Source organism: Oncorhynchus keta, unplaced genomic scaffold (assembly GCF_023373465.1).
Source record: "Oncorhynchus keta strain PuntledgeMale-10-30-2019 unplaced genomic scaffold, Oket_V2 Un_scaffold_621_pilon_pilon, whole genome shotgun sequence".
Classification (NCBI taxonomy): domain Eukaryota; kingdom Metazoa; phylum Chordata; class Actinopteri; order Salmoniformes; family Salmonidae; genus Oncorhynchus; species Oncorhynchus keta.
The window spans coordinates 367,501-390,471 of record NW_026290975.1 but is presented as its reverse complement, the minus strand read 5'-3'; the positions used below and the strand labels follow the sequence as shown (position 1 = coordinate 390,471).

Sequence of the window (22,971 nt, the reverse complement as noted above, 5' to 3'; positions counted from 1 at the left end):
ACCTCTAGTCCGGAACCTCAAGAGACGACCTCCAGAGACGGCCTCCAGTCCGGACCCTCCAGAGACGGCCTCCAGTCCAGAGCCTCCAGAGACGGCCTCCAGTCCGGAGCCTCCAGAGACGGCCTCCAGTCCGGAGCCTCCAGAGACGGCCTCCAGTCCGGAGCCTCAAGAGACGACCTCCAGAGACGGTCTCCAGTCCGGAGCCTCATGAGACGACCTCCAGAGACGACCTCCAGAGACGGTCTCCAGTCCGGAGCCTCCAGAGACGGCCTCCAGTCCGGGGCCTCCAGAGACGGCCTCCAGAGACGGCCTCCAGTCCGGAGCCTCCAGAGACGGCCTCCAGTCCGGAGCCTCCAGAGACGACCTCCAGAGACGGCCTCCAGTCCGGAGCCTCCAGAGACGGCCTCCAGTCCGGAGCCTCAAGAGCCGACCTCCAGCCCGGAGCCTCCAGAGACGGCCTCCAGAGACTGCCTCCAGTCCGGAGCCTCCAGAGACGGTCTCCAGTCCGGAGCCTCCAGAGACGGCCTCCAGAGACGGTCTCCAGTCCGGAGCCTCCAGAGACGGCCCCCAGTCCGGGTCCTGCAACGAGGGTGCCCAGTCCGGGGCCCGCTACGAGGGTCCCCAATCCGGGGTCGGCGGCGAGGGTCCCCGCACCAGAGGCGCCACCAAAGTGGGGGAGCCAGAGGCGGAGGAGGGTCTACGTCCCACACCAGAGCCACCGCCGTAGAGGAAGCCCACCCGGACCCTCCCCATTAGAGTTACGCTTTGCAGCACCTTTTCTCGCTTTGTTATTTTTTGTTCTAGTGTTCAAATTTAAATATCATGAACACGTACCAAGCTCCACCTTGGTCCTTCATCAGACGAGCAAGTCCTTGTATTCAATATAAAGTTTCTGCCCCATCCGCCTTGGGGGAAAACAACCCATATATTTCAATGAAAATAAATATTCTATTTTAATCTATCAGGCAGATAGTTTATGGTTATGACGCTGCTGCTGCTACTCTCTGTTTATCATATATGCATAGTCACTTTAACTATACATTCATGTACATACATATATATACATACCACCTCAATTGGCCTGGCCAACCAGTGCTCCCACACATTGGCTAACCGGGCTATCTGCATTGTGTCCCACCCACAACCCGTCAACCTCGTCAATTGACGAATACGCTGATTCGGTGTGCGAGTTCATTAGAACGTGCGTCGAAGATGTCGTTCCCATAGCAACGATAAAAACATTCCCTAACCAGAAACCGTGGATTGATGGCAGCATTCGCGTGAAACTGAAAGCGCGAACCACTGCTTTTAATCAGGGCAAGGTGTCTGGCAACATGACTGAATACAAACAGTGCAGCTATTCCCTCCGCAAGGCTATTAAACAAGCTAAGCGTCAGTAAAGAGACAAAGTGGAATCTCAATTCAATGGCTCAGACACAAGAGGCATGTGGCAGGGTCTACAGTCAATCACGGACTACAAGATGAAATCCAGCCCAGTCACGGACCAGGATGTCTTGCTCCCAGGCAGACTAAATAACTTTTTTGCCCGCTTTGAGGACAATACAGTGCCACTGACACGGCCTGCAACGGAAACATGCGGTCTCTCCTTCACTGCAGCGGAGGTGAGTAAGACATTTAAACGTGTTAACCCTCGCAAGGCTGCAGGCCCAGACGGCATCCCCAGCCGCGCCCTCAGAGCATGCGCAGACCAGCTGGCCGGTGTGTTTACGGACATATTCAATCAATCCCTATACCAGTCTGCTGTTCCCACATGCTTCAAGAGGGCCACCATTGTTCCTGTTCCCAAGAAAGCTAAGGTAACTGAGCTAAACGACTACCGCCCGTAGCACTCACTTCCGTCATCATGAAGTGCTTTGAGAGACTAGTCAAGGACCATATCACCTCCACCCTACCTGACACCCTAGACCCACTCCAATTTGCTTACCGCCCAAATAGGTCCACAGACGATGCAATCTCAACCACACTGCACACTGCCCTAACCCACCTGGACAAGAGGAATACCTATGTGAGAATGCTGTTCATCGACTACAGCTCGGCATTCAACACCATAGTACCCTCCAAGCTCGTCATCAAGCTCGAGACCCTGGGTCTCGACCCCGCCCTGTGCAACTGGGTACTGGACTTCCTGACGGGCCGCCCCCAGGTGGTGAGGGTAGGCAACAACATCTCCTCCCCGCTGATCCTCAACACGGGGCCCCACAAGGGTGCGTTCTGAGCCCTCTCCTGTACTCCCTGTTCACCCACGACTGCGTGGCCACGCACGCCTCCAACTCAATCATCAAGTTTGCGGACGACACAACAGTGGTAGGCTTGATTACCAACAACGACGAGACGGCCTACAGGGAGGAGGTGAGGGCCCTCGGAGTGTGGTGTTAGGAAAATAACCTCACACTCAACGTCAACAAAACTAAGGAGATGATTGTGGACTTCAGGAAACAGCAGAGGGAACACCCCCCTATCCACATCGATGGAACAGTAGTGGAGAGGGTGGCTAGTTTTAAGTTCCTCGGCATACACATCACAGACAAACTGAATTGGTCCACTCACACTGACAGCGTCGTGAAGAAGCGCAGCAGCGCCTATTCAACCTCAGGAGGCTGAAGAAATTCGGCTTGTCACCAAAAGCACTCACAAACTTCTACAGATGCACAATCGAGAGCATCCTGGCGGGCTGTATCACCGCCTGGTACGGCAACTGCTCCGCCCTCAACCGTAAGGCTCTCCAGAGGGTAGTGAGGACTGCACAACGCATCACCGGGGGCAAACTACCTGCCCTCCAGGACACCTACACCACCCGTTGTTACAGGAAGGCCATTAAGATCATCAAGGACATCAACCACCCGAACCACTGCCTGTTCACCCCGCTATCATCCAGAAGGCGAGGTCAGTACAGGTGCATCAAAGCTGGGACCGAGAGACTGAAAAACAGCTTCTATCTCAAGGCCATCAGACTGTTAAACAGCCACCACTAACATTGAGTGGCTGCTGCCAAAACACTGTCATTGACACTGACCCAACTCCAGCCATTTTAATAATGGGAATTGATGGGAATTATGTAAATATATCACTAGCCACTTTAAACAATGCTACCTTATATAATGTTACTTACCCTACATTATTCATCTCATATGCATATGTATATACTGTACTCTACATCATCGACTGCATCCTTATGTAACACATGTATCACTAGCCACTTTAACTATGCCACTTTGTTTACTTTGTCTACACACTCATCTCATATGTATATACTGTACTCGATACCATCTACTGTATGCTGCTCTGTACCATCACTCATTCATATATCCTTATGTACATATTCCTTATCCCCTTACACTGTGTATAAGACAGTAGTTTTGGAATTGTTAGTTAGATTACTTGTTGGTTATCACTGCATTGTCGGAACTAGAAGCACAAGCATTTCGCTACACTCGCATTTAACATCTGCTAACCATGTGTATGTGACAAATAACATTTGATTTGATTTGAACCCCTCTTTTACGCTACTGCTACTCTCTGTTCATCATATATGCATAGTCACTTTAACCATACCTACATGTACATACTATCTCAATCAGCCTGACTAACCGGTGTCTGTATGTGGCCTCTCTACTGTATTTAGCCTCTCTACTATATATAGCCCCTCTACTGTATATAGGCTCACTACTGTATATAGCCTCTCTACTGTATATAGCCTCTCTACTGTATATAGCCTCTCTACTGTATATAGCCTCTCTACTGTATATAGCCTCTCTACTGTATATAGCCTCTCTACTGTATATAGCCTCTCTACTGTATATAGCCTCTCTACTGTATATAGCCTCTCTACTGTATATAGCCTCTCTACTGTATATAGCCTCTCTACTGTATATAGCCTCTCTACTATATATAGCCTCTCTACTGTATATAGCCTCTCTACTGTTTATAGCCTCTCTACTGTATAGAGCCTCTCTACTGTATATAACCTCTCTACTGTATATAGCCTCTCTACTGTATATAGCCTCTCTACTGTATATAGCCTCACTACTGTATATAGCCTCTCTACTGTATATAGCCTCTCTACTATATATAGCCTCTCTACTGTATATAGCCTCTCTACTGTATATAGCCTCTCTACTGTATATAGCCTCTCTACTGTATAGAGCCTCTCTACTGTATATAGCCTCTCTACTGTATATAGCCTCTCTACTGTATATAGCCTCTCTACTGTATATAGCCTCTCTACTGTATATAGCCTCTCTACTGTATATAGCCTCTCTACTGTATATAGCCTCTCTACTGTATATAGCCTCTCTACTGTATATAGCCTCTCTACTGTTTATAGCCTCTCTACTGTATAGAGCCTCTCTACTGTATATAACCTCTCTACTGTATATAGCCTCTCTACTGTATATAGCCTCTCTACTGTATAGAGCCTCTCTACTGTATATAGCCTCTCTACTGTATAGAGCCTCTCTACTGTATATAGCCTCTCTACTGTATATAGCCTCTCTACTGTATATAGCCTCTCTACTGTATATAGCCTCTCTACTGTATATAGCCTCTCTACTGTATATAGCCTCTCTACTGTATATAGTCTCTCTACTGTATATAACCTCTCTACTGTATATAGCCTCTCTACTGTATATAGCCTCTCTACTGTATATAGCCTCTCTACTGTTTATAGCCTCTCTACTGTATAGAGCCTCTCTACTGTATATAACCTCTCTACTGTATATAGCCTCTCTACTGTATATAGCCTCTCTACTGTATAGAGCCTCTCTACTGTATATAGCCTCTCTACTGTATATAGCCTCTCTACTGTATATAGCCTCTCTACTGTATATAGCCTCTCTACTGTATATAGCCTCTCTACTGTATATAGTCTCTCTACTGTATATAACCTCTCTACTGTATATAGCCTCTCTGCTGTATATAGCCTCTCTACTGTATATAGCCTCTCTACTGTATAGAGCCTCTCTACTGTATATAGCCTCTCTACTGTATATAGCCTCTCTACTGTATAAAGCCTCTCTACTGTATATAGCCTCTCTACTGTATATAGCCTCTCTACTGTATATAGCCTCTCTACTGTATATAGCCTCTCTACTGTATATAGCCTCTCTACTGTATAGAGCCTCTCTACTGTATATAGCCTCTCTACTGTATATAGCCTCTCTACTGTATATAGCCTCTCTACTGTATATAGCCTCTCTACTGTATATAGCCTCTCTACTGTATATAGCCTCTCTACTGTATAGAGCCTCTCTACTGTATATAGCCTCTCTACTGTATATAGCCTCTCTACTGTATATAGCCTCTCTACTGTATAAAGCCTCTCTACTGTATATAGCCTCTCTACTGTATATAGCCTCTCTACTGTATATAGTCTCTCTACTGTATATAGTCTCTCTACTGTATATAACCTCTCTACTGTATATAGCCTCTCTACTGTATATAGCCTCTCTACTGTATATAACCTCTCTACTGTATATAGCCTCTCTGCTGTATATAGCCTCTCTACTGTATATAGCCTCTCTACTGTATATAGCCTCTCTACTGTATATAGCCTCTCTACTGTATATAGCCTCTCTACTGTATATAGCCTCTCTACTGTATATAGCCTCTCTACTGTATATAGCCTCTCTACTGTATATAACCTCTCTACTGTATATAGCCTCTCTGCTGTATATAGCCTCTCTACTGTATATAGCCTCTCTACTGTATATAACCTCTCTACTGTATATAGCCTCTCTACTGTATATAGCCTCTCTACTGTATATAGCCTCTCTACTGTATATAGCCTCTCTACTGTATATAACCTCTCTACTGTATATAGCCTCTCTGCTGTATATAACCTCTCTGCTGTATATAACCTCTCTACTGTATAGAGCCTCTCTGCTGTATATAACCTCTCTACTGTATATAGCCTCTCTACTGTATATAGCCTCTCTGCTGTATATAACCTCTCTACTGTATAGAGCCTCTCTACTGTATATAGCCCCTCTACTGTATATAGCCTCTCTACTGTATATAGCCTCTCTACTGTATATAGCCTCTCTACTGTATATAACCTCTCTACTGTATATAGCCTCTCTACTGTATATAGCCTGTCTTCTTACTGTTGTTTTATTTATTTACCTACCTATTGTTCACCTGACACCTTTTTTGTACTATTGGTTAGAGCCTGTAAGTCAGCATTTCACTGTGAGGTCTACTACACCTGTTGTATTCAGCATTTCACTGTGAGGTCTACTACACCTGTTGTATTCAGCATTTCACTGTGAGGTCTACTACACCTGTTGTATTCAGCATTTCACTGTGAGGTCTACTACACTTGTTGTATTCAGCATTTCACTGTAAGGTCTACTACACCTGTTGTATTCAGCATTTCACTGTGAGGTCTACTACACCTGTTGTATTCAGCATTTCACTGTGAGGTCTACTACACCTGTTGTATTCAGCATTTCACTGTGAGGTCTACTACACCTGTTGTATTCAGCATTTCACTGTGAGGTCTACTACACCTGTTGTATTCAGCATTTCACTGTGAGGTCTACTACACCTGTTGTATTCAGCATTTCACTGTGAGGTCTACTACACCTGTTGTATTCAGCATTTCACTGTGAGGTCTACTACACCTGTTGTATTCAGCATTTCACTGTGAGGTCTACTACACCTGTTGTATTCAGCATTTCACTGTGAGGTCTACTACACCTGTTGTATTCAGCATTTCACTGTGAGGTCTACTACACCTGTTGTATTCAGCATTTCACTGTGAGGTCTACTACACCTGTTGTATTCAGCATTTCACTGTGAGGTCTACTACACCTGTTGTATTCAGCATTTCACTGTGAGGTCTACTACACTTGTTGTATTCAGCATTTCACTGTAAGGTCTACTACACCTGTTGTATTGGGCGCACGTGACAAATAAACTTTGATTTGATTTGACCATGGTGATTCCAATACTGTTTGTTTGTTTGTTTAAATCTATCAACAGTAGAGAACTTTCCAGACCGTACCCTGTCGACCTGAATAAGTGGTCCTTATGATATAGGTGACCCTGCACATTCCTGATTCCTTTAGGATTTTAGACCTGACGGATTATACATCTTTTAGGAATCTAAGTTTTGAGAGAAATATTGTTTAAAGTCACAGGGGGATATCGCAAGACACTACATACTATACTTTTTTAGGTAATATACATTTTTGCCAGTCTTTAGAATGTATAAATATGGACAAGGGCATTTCCTGGTATAGAGCTGACAAGAAAATTAATAATATTGAGATGATTTTGTATTTTTTACCGAAACATATATTCCCATCAATGTATTTGTTTTTCTTCTCAAATGACGCAAATAAATAATATAAACTATAAAAAAGTCAAGTTTCTAAAAACACAATAATAAGGGTTTGCGAGTGCTTGATCCCCATGGGGCGGCAGGGTGGCCTAGTGGTTAGAGTGTAGAGGCGGCAGGTAGCCTAGCGGTTAGAGTGTAGAGGTGGCAGGGTGGCCTAGTGGTTAGAGTGTAGAGGTGGCAGGTAGTCTAGTGGTTAGAGTGTAGAGGTGGCAGGTAGCCTAGTGGTTAGAGTGTAGAGGAGGCAGGGTAGCCTAGTGGTTAGAGTGTAGAGGCGGCAGGTAGCCTAGTGGTTAGAGTGTAGAGGTGGCAGGGTAGCCTAGTGGTTAGAGTGTAGAGGTGGCAGGTAGCCTAGTGGTTAGAGTGTAGAGGTGGCAGGTAGCCTAGTGGTTAGAGCGTAGAGGCGGCAGGTAGCCTAGTGGTTAGAGCGTAGAGGTGGCAGGTAGCCTAGTGGTTAGAGTGTAGAGGTGGCAGGGTGGCCTAGTGGTTAGAGTGTAGAGGTGGCAGGGTAGCCTAGTGGTTAGAGTGTAGAGGCGGCAGGTAGCCTAGTGGTTAGAGTGTAGAGGCGGCAGGGTAGCCTAGTGGTTAGAGTGTAGAGGCGGCAGGGTAGCCTAGTGGTTAGAGTGTAGAGGTGGCAGGTAGCCTAGTGGTTAGAGTGTAGAGGTGGCAGGTAGCCTAGTGGTTAGAGTGTAGAGGCGGCAGGTAGCCTAGTGGTTAGAGTGTAGAGGCGGCAGGTAGCCTAGTGGTTAGAGTGTAGAGGTGGCAGGGTAGCCTAGTGGTTAGAGTGTAGAGGCGGCAGGTAGCCTAGTGGTTAGAGTGTAGAGGCGGCAGGGTAGCCTAGTGGTTAGAGTGTAGAGGCGGCAGGGTAGCCTAGTGGTTAGAGTGTAGAGGTGGCAGGTAGCCTAGTGGTTAGAGTGTAGAGGTGGCAGGTAGCCTAGTGGTTAGAGTGTAGAGGCGGCAGGGTAGCCTAGTGGTTAGAGTGTAGAGGCGGCAGGTAGCCTAGTGGTTAGAGTGTAGAGGAGGCAGGTAGCCTAGTGGTTAGAGTGTAGAGGTGGCAGGTAGCCTAGTGGTTAGAGTGTAGAGGTGGCAGGTAGCCTAGTGGTTAGAGTGTAGAGGTGGCATGTAGCCTAGTGGTTAGAGTGTAGAGGTGGCAGGGTAGCCTAGTGGTTAGAGTGTAGAGGTGGCAGGTAGCCTAGTGGTTAGAGTGTAGAGGCGGCAGGTAGCCTAGTGGTTAGAGTGTAGAGGTGGCAGGGTGGCCTAGTGGTTAGAGTGTAGAGGCGGCAGGTAGCCTAGTGGTTAGAGTGTAGAGGTGGCAGGGTAGCCTAGTGGTTAGAGTGTAGAGGTGGCAGGGTGGCCTAGTGGTTAGAGTGTAGAGGTGGCAGGTAGCCTAGTGGTTAGAGTGTAGAGGCGGCAGGGTAGCCTAGTGGTTAGAGTGTAGAGGTGGCAGGGTAGCCTAGTGGTTAGAGTGTAGAGGAGGCAGGGTAGCCTAGTGGTTAGAGTGTAGAGGTGGCAGGTAGCCTAGTGGTTAGAGTGTAGAGGTGGCAGGTAGCCTAGTGGTTAGAGTGTAGAGGTGGCAGGTAGCCTAGTGGTTAGAGTGTAGAGGTGGCAGGGTAGCCTAGTGGTTAGAGTGTAGGGGTGGCAGGGTGGCCTAGTGGTTAGAGTGTAGAGGTGGCAGGTAGCCTAGTGGTTAGAGTGTAGAGGCGGCAGGGTAGCCTAGTGGTTAGAGTGTAGAGGTGGCAGGTAGCCTAGTGGTTAGAGTGTAGAGGTGGCAGGTAGCCTAGTGGTTAGAGTGTAGAGGTGGCAGGTAGCCTAGTGGTTAGAGTGTAGAGGTGGCAGGTAGCCTAGTGGTTAGAGTGTAGAGGTGGCAGGTAGCCTAGTGGTTAGAGTGTAGAGGTGGCAGGGTAGCCTAGTGGTTAGAGTGTAGGGGTGGCAGGGTAGCCTAGTGGTTAGAGTGTAGAGGTGGCAGGTAGCCTAGTGGTTAGAGTGTAGAGGCGGCAGGGTAGCCTAGTGGTTAGAGTGTAGAGGTGGCAGGGTAGCCTAGTGGTTAGAGTGTAGAGGTGGCAGGGTAGCCTAGTGGTTAGAGTGTAGAGGTGGTAGGTAGCCTAGTGGTTAGAGTGTAGAGGTGGCAGGTAGCCTAGTGGTTAGAGTGTAGAGGTGACAGGGTAGTCTAGTGGTTAGAGTGTAGAGGTGGCAGGTAGCCTAGTGGTTAGAGTGTAGAGGTGGCAGGTAGCCTAGTGGTTAGAGTGTAGAGGTGACAGGGTAGCCTAGTGGTTAGAGTGTAGAGGAGGCAGGTAGCCTAGTGGTTAGAGTGTAGAGGTGGCAGGTAGCCTAGTGGTTAGAGTGTAGAGGCGGCAGGGTAGTCTAGTGGTTAGAGTGTAGAGGTGGCAGGGTAGCCTAGTGGTTAGAGTGTAGAGGTGGCAGGGTAGCCTAGTGGTTAGAGTGTAGAGGTGGCAGGTAGCCTAGTGGTTAGAGTGTAGAGGTGACAGGGTAGTCTAGTGGTTAGAGTGTAGAGGAGGCAGGTAGCCTAGTGGTTAGAGTGTAGAGGTGGCAGGGTAGCCTAGTGGTTAGAGTGTAGAGGAGGCAGGTAGCCTAGTGGTTAGAGTGTAGAGGTGGCAGGGTAGCCTAGTGGTTAGAGTGTAGAGGTGACAGGGTAGCCTAGTGGTTAGAGTGTAGAGGTGGCAGGGTAGCCTAGTGGTTAGAGTGTAGAGGTGGCAGGTAGCCTAGTGGTTAGAGTGTAGGGGTGGCAGGGTAGCCTAGTGGTTAGAGTGTAGAGGTGGCAGGGTAGCCTAGTGGTTAGAGTGTAGAGGTGGCAGGGTGGCCTAGTGGTTAGAGTGTAGGGGCGGCAGGTAGCCTAGTGGTTAGAGTGTAGGGGTGGCAGGGTGGCCTAGTGGTTAGAGTGTAGAGGTGGCAGGGTGGCCTAGTGGTTAGAGTGTAGAGGTGGCAGGGTGGCCTAGTGGTTAGAGTGTAGAGGCGGAAGGTAGCCTAGTGGTTAGAGTGTAGAGGTGGCAGGGTAGCCTAGTGGTTAGAGTGTAGAGGTGGCAGGGTGGCCTAGTGGTTAGAGTGTAGAGGTGGCAGGTAGCCTAGTGGTTAGAGTGTAGAGGCGGCAGGGTAGCCTAGTGGTTAGAGTGTAGAGGTGGCAGGGTAGTCTAGTGGTTAGAGTGTAGAGGAGGCAGGGTAGCCTAGTGGTTAGAGTGTAGAGGTGGCAGGTAGCCTAGTGGTTAGAGTGTAGAGGTGGCAGGTAGCCTAGTGGTTAGAGTGTAGAGGTGGCAGGTCGCCTAGTGGTTAGAGCGTAGAGGAGGCAGGGTAGCCTAGTGGTTAGAGTGTAGGGCCGGCAGGGTAGCCTAGTGGTTAGAATGTAGAGGTGGCAGGTCGCCTAGTGGTTAGAGCGTAGAGGAGGCAGGTTAGCCTAGTGGTTAGAGTGTAGAGGTGGCAGTGTAGCCTAGTGGTTAGAGTGTAGAGGTGGCAGGTAGCCTAGTGGTTAGAGTGTAGAGGTGGCAGGTAGCCTAGTGGTTAGAGTGTAGAGGTGGCAGGTAGCCTAGTGGTTAGAGTGTAGAGGTGGCAGGTAGCCTAGTGGTTAGAGTGTAGAGGTGGCAGGGTAGCCTAGTGGTTAGAGTGTAGGGGTGGCAGGGTGGCCTAGTGGTTAGAGTGTAGAGGTGGCAGGTAGCCTAGTGGTTAGAGTGTAGAGGCGGCAGGGTAGCCTAGTGGTTAGAGTGTAGAGGTGGCAGGGTAGCCTAGTGGTTAGAGTGTAGAGGAGGCAGGGTAGCCTAGTGGTTAGAGTGTAGAGGTGGCAGGTAGTCTAGTGGTTAGAGTGTAGAGGAGGCAGGTAGCCTAGTGGTTAGAGTGTAGAGGTGGCAGGGTAGCCTAGTGGTTAGAGTGTAGAGGTGGCAGGGTAGCCTAGTGGTTAGAGTGTAGAGGTGGCAGGTAGCCTAGTGGTTAGAGTGTAGAGGTGACAGGGTAGTCTAGTGGTTAGAGTGTAGAGGAGGCAGGTAGCCTAGTGGTTAGAGTGTAGAGGTGGCAGGGTAGCCTAGTGGTTAGAGTGTAGAGGAGGCAGGTAGCCTAGTGGTTAGAGTGTAGAGGTGACAGGGTAGTCTAGTGGTTAGAGTGTAGAGGTGACAGGGTAGCCTAGTGGTTAGAGTGTAGAGGTGGCAGGGTAGCCTAGTGGTTAGAGTGTAGAGGTGGCAGGTAGCCTAGTGGTTAGAGTGTAGGGGTGGCAGGGTAGCCTAGTGGTTAGAGTGTAGAGGTGGCAGGGTAGCCTAGTGGTTAGAGTGTAGAGGTGGCAGGGTAGCCTAGTGGTTAGAGTGTAGAGGTGGCAGGGTAGCCTAGTGGTTAGAGTGTAGAGGCGGCAGGTAGCCTAGTGGTTAGAGTGTAGAGGCGACAGGTAGTCTAGTGGTTAGAGTGTAGAGGAGGCAGGGTAGCCTAGTGGTTAGAGTGTAGAGGTGACAGGGTAGCCTAGTGGTTAGAGTGTAGAGGTGGCAGGGTAGCCTAGTGGTTAGAGTGTAGAGGTGGCAGGTAGCCTAGTGGTTAGAGTGTAGGGGTGGCAGGGTAGCCTAGTGGTTAGAGTGTAGAGGTGGCAGGGTAGCCTAGTGGTTAGAGTGTAGAGGTGGCAGGGTAGCCTAGTGGTTAGAGTGTAGAGGTGGCAGGGTAGCCTAGTGGTTAGAGTGTAGGGGCGGCAGGTAGCCTAGTGGTTAGAGTGTAGGGGTGGCAGGGTAGCCTAGTGGTTAGAGTGTAGAGGCGGCAGGGTGGCCTAGTGGTTAGAGTGTAGGGGTGGCAGGGTGGCCTAGTGGTTAGAGTGTAGGGGTGGCAGGGTAGCCTAGTGGTTAGAGTGTAGAGGCGGCAGGGTGGCCTAGTGGTTAGAGTGTAGAGGAGGCAGGGTGGCCTAGTGGTTAGAGTGTAGGGGTGGCAGGGTAGCCTAGTGGTTAGAGTGTAGAGGAGGCAGGGTAGCCTAGTGGTTAGAGTGTAGAGGTGACAGGGTAGCCTAGTGGTTAGAGTGTAGAGGTGGCAGGGTAGCCTAGTGGTTAGAGTGTAGAGGCGGCAGGTAGCCTAGCGGTTAGAGTGTAGAGGTGGCAGGGTAGCCTAGTGGTTAGAGTGTAGAGGCGGCAGGGAGCCTAGTGGTTAGAGTGTAGAGGTGGCAGGGTGGCCTAGTGGTTAGAGTGGAGGGCGGCAGGGTGGCCTAGTGGTTAGAGTGTAGAGGCGGCAGGGTGGCCTAGTGGTTAGAGTGTAGAGGAGGCAGGGTAGCCTAGTGGTTAGAGTGTAGAGGCAGCAGGGAGCCTAGTGGTTAGAGTGTAGAGGTGGCAGGGTAGCCTAGTGGTTAGAGTGTAGAGGCGGCAGGTAGCCTAGCGGTTAGAGTGTAGAGGTGGCAGGGTAGCCTAGTGGTTAGAGTGTAGAGGCGGCAGGGAGCCTAGTGGTTAGAGTGTAGAGGTGGCAGGGTAGCCTAGTGGTTAGAGTGTAGAGGCGGCAGGGTGGCCTAGTGGTTAGAGTGTAGAGGCGGCAGGGTGGCCTAGTGGTTAGAGTGTAGAGGCAGCAGGGAGCCTAGTGGTTAGAGTGTAGAGGTGGCAGGGTAGCCTAGTGGTTAGAGTGTAGAGGCGGCAGGTAGCCTAGCGGTTAGAGTGTAGAGGTGGCAGGGTGGCCTAGTGGTTAGAGTGTAGAGGCGGCAGGTAGCCTAGCGGTTAGAGTGTAGAGGTGGCAGGGTGGCCTAGTGGTTAGAGTGTAGAGGCGGCAGGTAGCCTAGCGGTTAGAGTGTAGAGGCGGCAGGTAGCCTAGTGGTTAGAGTGTAGAGGAGGCAGGTAGCCTAGTGGTTAGAGTGGAGGGCGGCAGGGTGGCCTAGCGGTTAGAGTGTAGAGGAGGCAGGTAGCCTAGTGGTTAGAGTGGAGGGCGGCAGGGTGGCCTAGCGGTTAGAGTGTAGAGGCGGCAGGTAGCCTAGTGGTTAGAGTGTAGAGGCGGCAGGTAGCCTAGTGGTTAGAGTGTAGAGGCGGCAGGTAGCCTAGCGGTTAGAGTGTGAGGCGGCAGGTAGCCTAGTGGTTAGAGTGTAGAGGCGGCAGGTAGCCTAGCGGTTAGAGTGTAGAGGCGGCAGGTAGCCTAGCGGTTAGAGTGTAGAGGCGGCAGGTAGCCTAGTGGTTAGAGTGTAGAGGCAGCAGGGAGCCTAGTGGTTAGAGTGTAGAGGTGGCAGGGTAGCCTAGTGGTTAGAGTGTAGAGGCGGCAGGTAGCCTAGCGGTTAGAGTGTAGAGGTGGCAGGGTAGCCTAGTGGTTAGAGTGTAGAGGCGGCAGGGAGCCTAGTGGTTAGAGTGTAGAGGTGGCAGGGTAGCCTAGTGGTTAGAGTGTAGAGGCGGCAGGGTGGCCTAGTGGTTAGAGTGTAGAGGCGGCAGGGTGGCCTAGTGGTTAGAGTGTAGAGGCAGCAGGGAGCCTAGTGGTTAGAGTGTAGAGGTGGCAGGGTAGCCTAGTGGTTAGAGTGTAGAGGCGGCAGGTAGCCTAGCGGTTAGAGTGTAGAGGTGGCAGGGTGGCCTAGTGGTTAGAGTGTAGAGGCGGCAGGTAGCCTAGCGGTTAGAGTGTAGAGGTGGCAGGGTGGCCTAGTGGTTAGAGTGTAGAGGCGGCAGGTAGCCTAGCGGTTAGAGTGTAGAGGCGGCAGGTAGCCTAGTGGTTAGAGTGTAGAGGAGGCAGGTAGCCTAGTGGTTAGAGTGGAGGGGCGGCAGGGTGGCCTAGCGGTTAGAGTGTAGAGGAGGCAGGTAGCCTAGTGGTTAGAGTGGAGGGCGGCAGGGTGGCCTAGCGGTTAGAGTGTAGAGGCGGCAGGTAGCCTAGTGGTTAGAGTGTAGAGGCGGCAGGTAGCCTAGTGGTTAGAGTGTAGAGGCGGCAGGTAGCCTAGCGGTTAGAGTGTAGAGGCGGCAGGTAGCCTAGTGGTTAGAGTGTAGGCGGCAGGTAGCCTAGCGGTTAGAGTGTAGAGCGGCAGGTAGCCTAGCGGTTAGAGTGTAGAGCGGCAGGTAGCCTAGTGGTTAGAGTGTAGAGGCGGCAGGTAGCCTAGTGGTTAGAGTGTAGAGGCGGCAGGTAGCCTAGTGGTTAGAGTGTAGAGGTGGCAGGGTAGCCTAGTGGTTAGCTATCAGAGGGGAGGCAGGGAGCCTAGTGGTTAGAGTGTAGAGGTGGCAGGGTAGCCTAGTGGTTAGAGTGTAGGGGCGGCAGGGTGGCCTAGTGGTTAGAGTGTAGAGGCGGCAGGTAGCCTAGCGGTTAGAGTGTAGAGGTGGCAGGGTGGCCTAGTGGTTAGAGTGTAGAGGCGGCAGGTAGCCTAGCGGTTAGAGTGTAGAGGCGGCAGGTAGCCTAGTGGTTAGAGTGTAGAGGAGGCAGGTAGCCTAGTGGTTAGAGTGGAGGGCGGCAGGGTGGCCTAGCGGTTAGAGTGTAGAGGAGGCAGGTAGCCTAGTGGTTAGAGTGGAGGGGCGGCAGGGTGGCCTAGCGGTTAGAGTGTAGAGGCGGCAGGTAGCCTAGTGGTTAGAGTGTAGAGGCGGCAGGTAGCCTAGTGGTTAGAGTGTAGGCGGCAGGTAGCCTAGCGGTTAGAGTGTAGAGGCGGCAGGTAGCCTAGTGGTTAGAGTGTAGAGCGGCAGGTAGCCTAGCGGTTAGAGTGTAGAGGCGGCAGGTAGCCTAGCGGTTAGAGTGTAGAGCGGCAGGTAGCCTAGTGGTTAGAGTGTAGAGGCGGCAGGTAGCCTAGCGGTTAGAGTGTAGAGGCGGCAGGTAGCCTAGCGGTTAGAGTGTAGAGGCGGCAGGTAGCCTAGTGGTTAGAGTGTAGAGGCGGCAGGTAGCCTAGTGGTTAGAGTGTAGAGGCGGCAGGTAGCCTAGTGGTTAGAGTGTAGAGGCGGCAGGTAGCCTAGTGGTTAGAGTGTAGAGGCGGCAGGTAGCCTAGTGGTTAGAGTGTAGAGGCGGCAGGTAGCCTAGCGGTTAGAGTGTAGAGGCGGCAGGTAGCCTAGCGGTTAGAGTGTAGAGGCGGCAGGTAGCCTAGCGGTTAGAGTGTAGAGGCGGCAGGTAGCCTAGCGGTTAGAGTGTAGAGGCGGCAGGTAGCCTAGTGGTTAGAGTGTAGAGGTGGCAGGTAGCCTAGTGGTTAGAGTGTAGAGGCGGCAGGGTAGCCTAGTGGTTAGAGTGTAGAGGCGGCAGGTAGCCTAGTGGTTAGAGTGTAGAGGCGGCAGGTAACCTAGCGGTTAGAGTGTAGAGGAGGCAGGTAGCCTAGCGGTTAGAGTGTAGAGGCGGCAGGTAGCCTAGTGGTTAGAGTGTAGAGGCGGCAGGGTAGAAGGTAGAGCGTTGGACTAGTAACCGGAAGGTTGCGAGTTCAAATCCCCCGAGCTGACAAGGTACAAATCTGTCGTTCTGCCCCTGAACAGGCAGTTAACCCACTGTTCCCAGGCCGTCATTGAAAATAAGAATTTGTTCTTAACTGACTTGCCTGGTTAAATAAAGTTAAAATTAAAACAATCCCATGTTATTAACTCTCTACTATTCAAACTCCAAAAATCCAGTTTCTATTGTCTTCCTTCAAGTCCTCCAATAGGACTCCACCACGTAGACAGCTCCCCAGCCAGGGTAGTTTGTTCTAAGAACATCCAATGCATTTTTATGTATTCCCATGAGCATTGCTCCTGAGTAGCGCTGCAGACTGACTGCTGTGTGGCTGCCCTGCCTCATGCAGCCTTATCACCATATATGGAGTGTTTTGTATCCCTCCACTCGTGAGCTTGAACAGGACGGATGTGATGAAAGAGGGATAAAGAGGGGGGAAGGGGTAATGGAAGGGTGAAGAGGGGGGTCAGTGGGAACCCCCCCCCCACTCCCTCTGCCGCTGCTTCTTGGATGTCTAGTAAAATCGGGAGCCGGGGACGTGTAGCTACCTCCAGTCTGACAGTCAGTGAGTCAGGGTGTGTATAGGTCTGGGGACTGGGCATATGTAGCTGTAGGCTTCAGTCACAATCTGACAGTCAGTGTGCTGGTGTAAAGGGCTGGGCATATAAGCTCCTATCTCACACTGAGGCTGAGACTCTGTACGTCAGTGTATGTAAAGATCTGTGAGTCAGTGTGTGTAAAGATCTGTGAGTCAGTGTGTGTAAAGATCTGTGAGTCAGTGTGTGTAAAGATCTATGAGTCAGTGTGTGTAAAGATCTGTGAGTCAGTGTGTGTAAAGATCTGTGAGTCAGTGTGTGTAAAGATCTGTGAGTCAGTGTGTGTAAAGATCTGTGAGTCAGTGTGTGTAAAGATCTGTGAGTCAGTGTGTGTAAAGATCTGTGAGTCAGTGTGTGTAAAGATCTGTGAGTCAGTGTGTGTAAAGATCTGTGAGTCAGTGTGTGTAAAGATCTGTGAGTCAGTGTGTGTAAAGATCTGTGAGTCAGTGTGTGTAAAGATCTGTGAGTCAGTGTGTGTAAAGATCTGTGAGTCAGTGTGTGTAAAGATCTGTGAGTCAGTGTGTGTAAAGATCTGTGAGTCAGTGTGTGTAAAGATCTATGAGTCAGTGTGTGTAAAGATCTGTGAGTCAGTGTGTGTAAAGATCTGTGAGTCAGTGTGTGTAAAGATCTGTGAGTCAGTGTGTGTAAAGATCTGTGAGTCAGTGTGTGTAAAGATCTGTGAGTCAGTGTGTGTAAAGATCTGTGAGTCAGTGTGTGTAAAGATCTGTGAGTCAGTGTGTGTAAAGATCTGTGAGTCAGTGTGTGTAAAGATCTGTGAGTCAGTGTGTGTAAAGATCTGTGAGTCAGTGTGTGTAAAGATCTGTGAGTCAGTGTGTGTAAAGATCTGTGAGTCAGTGTGTGTAAAGATCTATGAGTCAGTGTGTGTAAAGATCTGTGAGTCAGTGTGTGTAAAGATCTGTGAGTCAGTGTGTGTAAAGATCTGTGAGTCAGTGTGTGTAAAGATCTGTGAGTCAGTGTGTGTAAAGATCTGTGAGTCAGTGTGTGTGCATATGCAGTGCCTTCGGAAAGTATTCAGACCCCTTGACTTTTGTTACATTTCAGCCTTATTCTAAAATGGATTTAAAAAATGAAGAACATCCTCAGCAATCTACACACAATGCCCCATAATGACATCACAATGCCCCATAATGACATCACAATGCCCCATAATGACATCACAATGCCCCATAATGACATCACAATGCCCCATAATGACATCACAATGCCCTATAATGACATCACAATACCCCATAATGACATCACAATAGCTCATAATGACATCACAATGCCCCATAATGACATCACAATAGTCCATAATGACATCACAATAGCCCATAATGACATCACAATGCCCCATAATGACATCACAATGCCCCATAATGACAAAGTGAAAGAGGTTTTTAGAAATGTTGCAAATGTATTAGATATTTAAAACAGCAATATTATATTTATGTAAGTATTGTCAACCGTTGCTATGAGACTGGAATTTGAGCTCAGGTGCATCCTGTTTCCATGAATCATTCTTGAGATGTTTCTACATCTTGATTGGAGTCCTCCATCTCTGCAGCACTCCACCAATCAGGCCTTTATGGTAGAGTGGCCAGACAGAAGCCACTCCTCAGTAAAAGGCACATGACAGCCCACTTGGAGTTTACCAAAAGGCACCTAAAGACTCTCAGACCATGAGAAACAAGATTCTCTGGTCTAATGAAACCAAGATTGAACTCTTTGACCTGAATGCCAAGTGTCACATCCGGAGGGAATCTGACACCATTCCTACGGTGAAGCATGGTGGTGGCAGCATCATGCTGTGGGGATGGACCTCAGACTGGGGCAAAGGTTCACCTTCCAACAGGACAATGACTCTAAGCACACAGCCAAGACAACACAGAGCCAGAGACTATAGAAGCCTCTCTCTTCTCTCCTCTCCTCTCTTGGGGGTGGAGGAAGAGGTGGTGGAAGACCATGAACAAGGAGAGTAATATCTGATGAAATGCAGGCTACTGTGGCAGACCATGTGGTCAACCATGGTTAAACCTCGAGAGAGAGGCTGGGCAGTCCATGTGGTCAACCATGGTTTGACCTCGAGAGAGAGGCTGGGCAGACCATGTGGTCAACCATGGTTTGACCTCGAGAGAGAGGCTGGGCAGACCATGTGGTCAACCATGGTTAAACCTGGAGAGAGAGGCTGGGCAGACCATGTGGTCAACCATGGTTAAACCTCGAGAGAGAGGCTGGGCAGACCATGTGGTCAAGCATGATTAAACCTCGAGAGAGAGGCTGGGCAGACCATGTGGTCTACCATGGTTAAACCTTGAGAGAGAGGCTGGGCAGACCATGGTTAAACCTCGAGATAGAGGCTGGGCAGACCATGTGGTCAACCATGGTTAAACCTCGAGAGAGAGGCTGGGCAGACCATGGTTTGACCTTGAGAGAGAGGCTGGGCAGACCATGTGGTCAACCATGGTTTGACCTTGAGAGAGAGGCTGGGCAGACCATGTGGTCAACCTTGGTTTGACCTTGAGAGAGAGGCTGGGCAGACCATGGTTTGACCTTGAGAGAGAGGCTGGGCAGACCATGTGGTCAACCATGGTTTGACCTTGAGAGAGAGGCTGGGCAGACCATGTGGTCAACCATGGTTTGACCTTGAGAGAGAGGCTGGGCAGACCATGGATTGACCTTGAGAGAGGCTGGGCAGACCATGTGGTCAACCATGGTTTGACCTTGAGAGAGGCTGGGCAGACCATGTGGTCAACTATGGTTTGACCTTGAGAGAGAGGCTGAGCAGACCATGTGGTCAACCATGGTTTGACCTTGAGAGAGGCTGAGCAGACCATGTGGTCAACCATGGTTTGACCTTGAGAGAGAGGCTGAGCAGACCATGTGGTCAACCATGGTTTGACCCTGCGGAGAGGCTGGGCAGACCATGGTTTGACCTTGAGAGAGAGGCTGGGCAGACCATGGTTTGACCCTGCGGAGAGGCTGGGCAGACCATGGTTTGACCTTGAGAGAGAGGCTGGGCAGACCATGGTTTGACCTTGAGAGAGAGGCTGGGCAGACCATGGTTTGACCTTGAGAGAGAGGCTGGGCAGACCATGGTTTGACCTTGAGAGAGAGGCTGGGCAGACCATGGTTTGACCTTGAGAGAGAGGCTGGGCAGACCATGGTTTGACCCTGCAGAGAGGCTGGGGAGACCATGGTTTGCCCCTGCAGAGAGGCTGGGCAGACCATGGTTTGACCTTGAGAGAGAGGCTGGGCAGACCATGGTTTGACCTTGAGAGAGAGGCTGGGCAGACCATGGTTTGACCTTGAGAGAGAGGCTGGGCAGACCATGGTTTGACCTTGAGAGAGAGGCTGGGCAGACCATGGTTTGACCTTGAGAGAGAGGCTGGGCAGACCATGGTTTGACCTTGAGAGAGGCTGGGCAGACCATGGTTTGACCTTGAGAGAGAGGCTGGGCAGACCATGGTTTGACCTTGAGAGAGGCTGGGCAGACCATGGTTTGACCCTGCGGAGAGGCTGGGCAGACCATGGTTTGACCTTGAGAGAGAGGCTGGGCAGACCATGGTTTGACGCTGCAGAGAGGCTGGGCAGACCATGGTTTGACCCTGCGGAGAGGCTGGGCAGACCATGGTTTGACCTTGAGAGAGAGGCTGGGCAGACCATGGTTTGACGCTGCAGAGAGGCTGGGCAGACCATGGTTTGACCCTGCAGAGAGGCTGGGCAGACCATGGTTTGACCTTGAGAGAGAGGCTGGGCAGACCATGGTTTGACCTTGAGAGAGAGGCTGGGCAGACCATGGTTTGACCCTGCGGAGAGGCTGGGCAGACCATGGTTTGACCTTGAGAGAGAGGCTGGGCAGACCATGGTTTGACGCTGCAGAGAGGCTGGGCAGACCATGGTTTGACCCTGCGGAGAGGCTGGGCAGACCATGGTTTGACCTTGAGAGAGAGGCTGGGCAGACCATGGTTTGACGCTGCAGAGAGGCTGGGCAGACCATGGTTTGACCCTGCAGAGAGGCTGGGCAGACCATGGTTTGACCTTGAGAGAGAGGCTGGGCAGACCATGGTTTGACCTTGAGAGAGAGGCTGGGCAGACCATGGTTTGACCCTGCGGAGAGGCTGGGCAGACCATGGTTTGACCTTGAGAGAGAGGCTGGGCAGACCATGGTTTGACCTTGAGAGAGAGGCTGGGCAGACCATGGTTTGACCCTGCGGAGAGGCTGGGCAGGCCATGGTTTGACCTTGAGAGAGAGGCTGGGCAGTGAGTGCAGCCCAATCTGAGCAGCTTCACCGTAGCATCCATCATCCGGACGTTCCACAAGGAGAAGAGGTTTGTACCACAGACATATTACTGTAGTGTTTACTGTACTGTATGCTATGTTGTTGTAGAACTGAGACGACCACCACGTACGTGGTAGAACGGGGTCTGTTTACAAACCAACGGGAGGCTGCCATTGTGCAAATGGTAGTTACATTTTTTTTAATTTTTTTTATTTTTTTAATTAGGATCACCTGGCCCTTTTTTAATTTTACCTTTATTTAACTAGGAAAGTCAGTTAAGAACAAATTCTTATTTTCAATGACGGCCTACTGGGGAACAGTGGGTTAACTGCCTGTTCAGGGGCAGAACGACAGATTTGTACATTGTCAGCTCGGAGATTTGAACCTTCCGGTTACTCGTCCAACGCTCTAACCACTAGACTACCCTGCCGCCCCTGAAAAATAAAACCATAAAGACTGAAATCCAACAACAGATGATTGGAAAACCCCCGTCATCCTCCATGACATCAGAGTGAGCTCATCAACCGTAGCCCTCATCCTTAACAAACCATCTCCGGATGAAGCACATCTACAGAGTCCCATCGGGAAAGGAATTCCCAAAGAGTGAAGGATAAACGGTACGGAATATGTGCAAGTAGTTAATGCTCTAGTAATATATAATAATAATAATATATGCCATTTAGCAGACGCTTTTATCCAAAGCGACTTACAGCCATGTGTGCATACATTCTACGTATGGGTGGTCCCGGGGATCGAACCCACTACCCTGGCGTTACAAGCGCCATGCTCTACCAACTGAGCTACAGAAGGACCAGTGTTACTCTCTTATTATTAAAACATTAGAGACTCATTGATGTTGACAGTGAACTTTACTATACAGCAATTACAGTATTTACTGTCATTTAAGAGAACCATGGAGTTGGATACAAGTCCCATCCCCAAGGGACTCATACTCATAGATGAGGCTGGATTCCATGGTGCTTGCCTACGGAGCTGTGAGGGGAACGGCACCTCAGTACCTCCAGGCTCTGATCAGTCCCTACACCCAAACAAGGGCACTGCGTTCATCCACCTCTGGCCTGCTCGCCTCCCTACCACTGAGGAAGTACAGTTCCCGCTCAGCCCAGTCAAAACTGTTCGCTGCTCTGGCCCCCAATGGTGGAACAAACTCCCTCACGACGCCAGGACAGCGGAGTCAATCACCACCTTCCGGAGACACCTGAAACCCCACCTCTTTAAGGAATAGCTAGGATAGGATAAAGTAATCCCCCCCCTTAAAAGATTTAGATGCACTATTGTAAAGTGGCTGTTCCACTGGATGTCATAAGGTGAAAGCACCAATTTGTAAGTCGCTCTGGATAAGAGAGTCCGCTAAATGACTTAAATGTAAATGTAAATGTAAATGGATTCAATTTGGCAAAGACGGAGAGGAGAGTAAGGAACATCATTGGTCAACGTGCCATCATTGAGGTACCTGGTCAGCGCGGGGGAAAAGGTCACCATATGCGCAGCTATGAGCCACAATGGGGTTGTCCATCGCTATGCCACCCTTGGACCATAGAACTCTGCCCATCTCCTTCATTTCCTGAAAACCTTACATGACAATGTTTTTCAGCCAGAGCAGAGGGGACCAGGTGATCCTGAGCAGAGAGACGCCAGGTGATCCCGAGCAGAGAGGGCCAGGTGGTCCTGAGCAGAGAGACGCCAGGTGACCCTGAGCAGAGAGGGCCAGGTGATCCCGAGCAGAGAGGGCCAGGTGATCCTGAGTAGAGAGGGCCAGGTGATCCCGAGCAGAGAGGGCCAGGTGATCCCGAGCAGAGAGGGCCAGGTGATCCCGAGCAGAGAGGGCCAGGTGACCCTGAGCAGAGAGGGCCAGGTGATCCCGAGCAGAGAGGGCCAGGTGATCCTGAACAGAGAGGGCCAGGTGATCCTGAGCAGAGAGAGCCAGGTGATCCTGAGCAGAGAGGGCCAGGGGATCCTGAACAGAGAGGGCCAGGTGATCCTGAGCAGAGAGGGCCAGGTGATCCCGAGCAGAGAGGGCCAGGTGATCCTGAGCAGAGAGGGCCAGGTGATCCTGAGCAGAGAGGGCCAGGTGATCCTGAGCAGAGAGGGCCAGGTGATCCTGAGCAGAGAGGGCCAGGTGATCCTGAGCAGAGAGGGCCAGGTGATCCTGAACAGAGAGGGCCAGGTGATCCTGAGCAGAGAGGGCCAGGTGATCCTGAGCAGAGAGGGCCAGGTGATCCTGAGCAGAGAGGGCCAGGTGATCCTGAGCAGAGAGGGCCAGGTGATCCTGAGCAGAGAGGGCCAGGTGATCCTGAACAGAGAGGGCCAGGTGATCCTGAGCAGAGAGAGCATCAGGTGATCCTGAGCAGAGAGGGCCAGGTGATCCTGAGCAGAGAGACACCAGGTGATCCTGAGCAGAGAG

General features: G+C 50.6%; 1 protein-coding gene and 1 long non-coding RNA gene across 3 annotated transcripts in view; both read left to right on the top strand.

The window, feature by feature from the left end:
* The window catches only part of LOC118381832 (paralemmin-2-like), a 170,838-nt gene that overhangs the window by 44,296 nt on the left and 103,571 nt on the right, over nucleotides 1–22,971 (top strand). The gene's annotated exons all lie outside the window — the stretch shown is intronic.
* Nucleotides 7,519–10,665, top strand: LOC127929253 (uncharacterized). 2 transcript variants are annotated; one of them, XR_008134177.1, is made up of 3 exons: nucleotides 7,519–8,475; nucleotides 8,768–9,253; nucleotides 10,560–10,665. It is a non-coding gene; the product is annotated as an uncharacterized LOC127929253 (long non-coding RNA). The 2 variants fall into 2 exon arrangements; XR_008134178.1 differs by having other exon boundaries at nucleotides 10,592–10,648.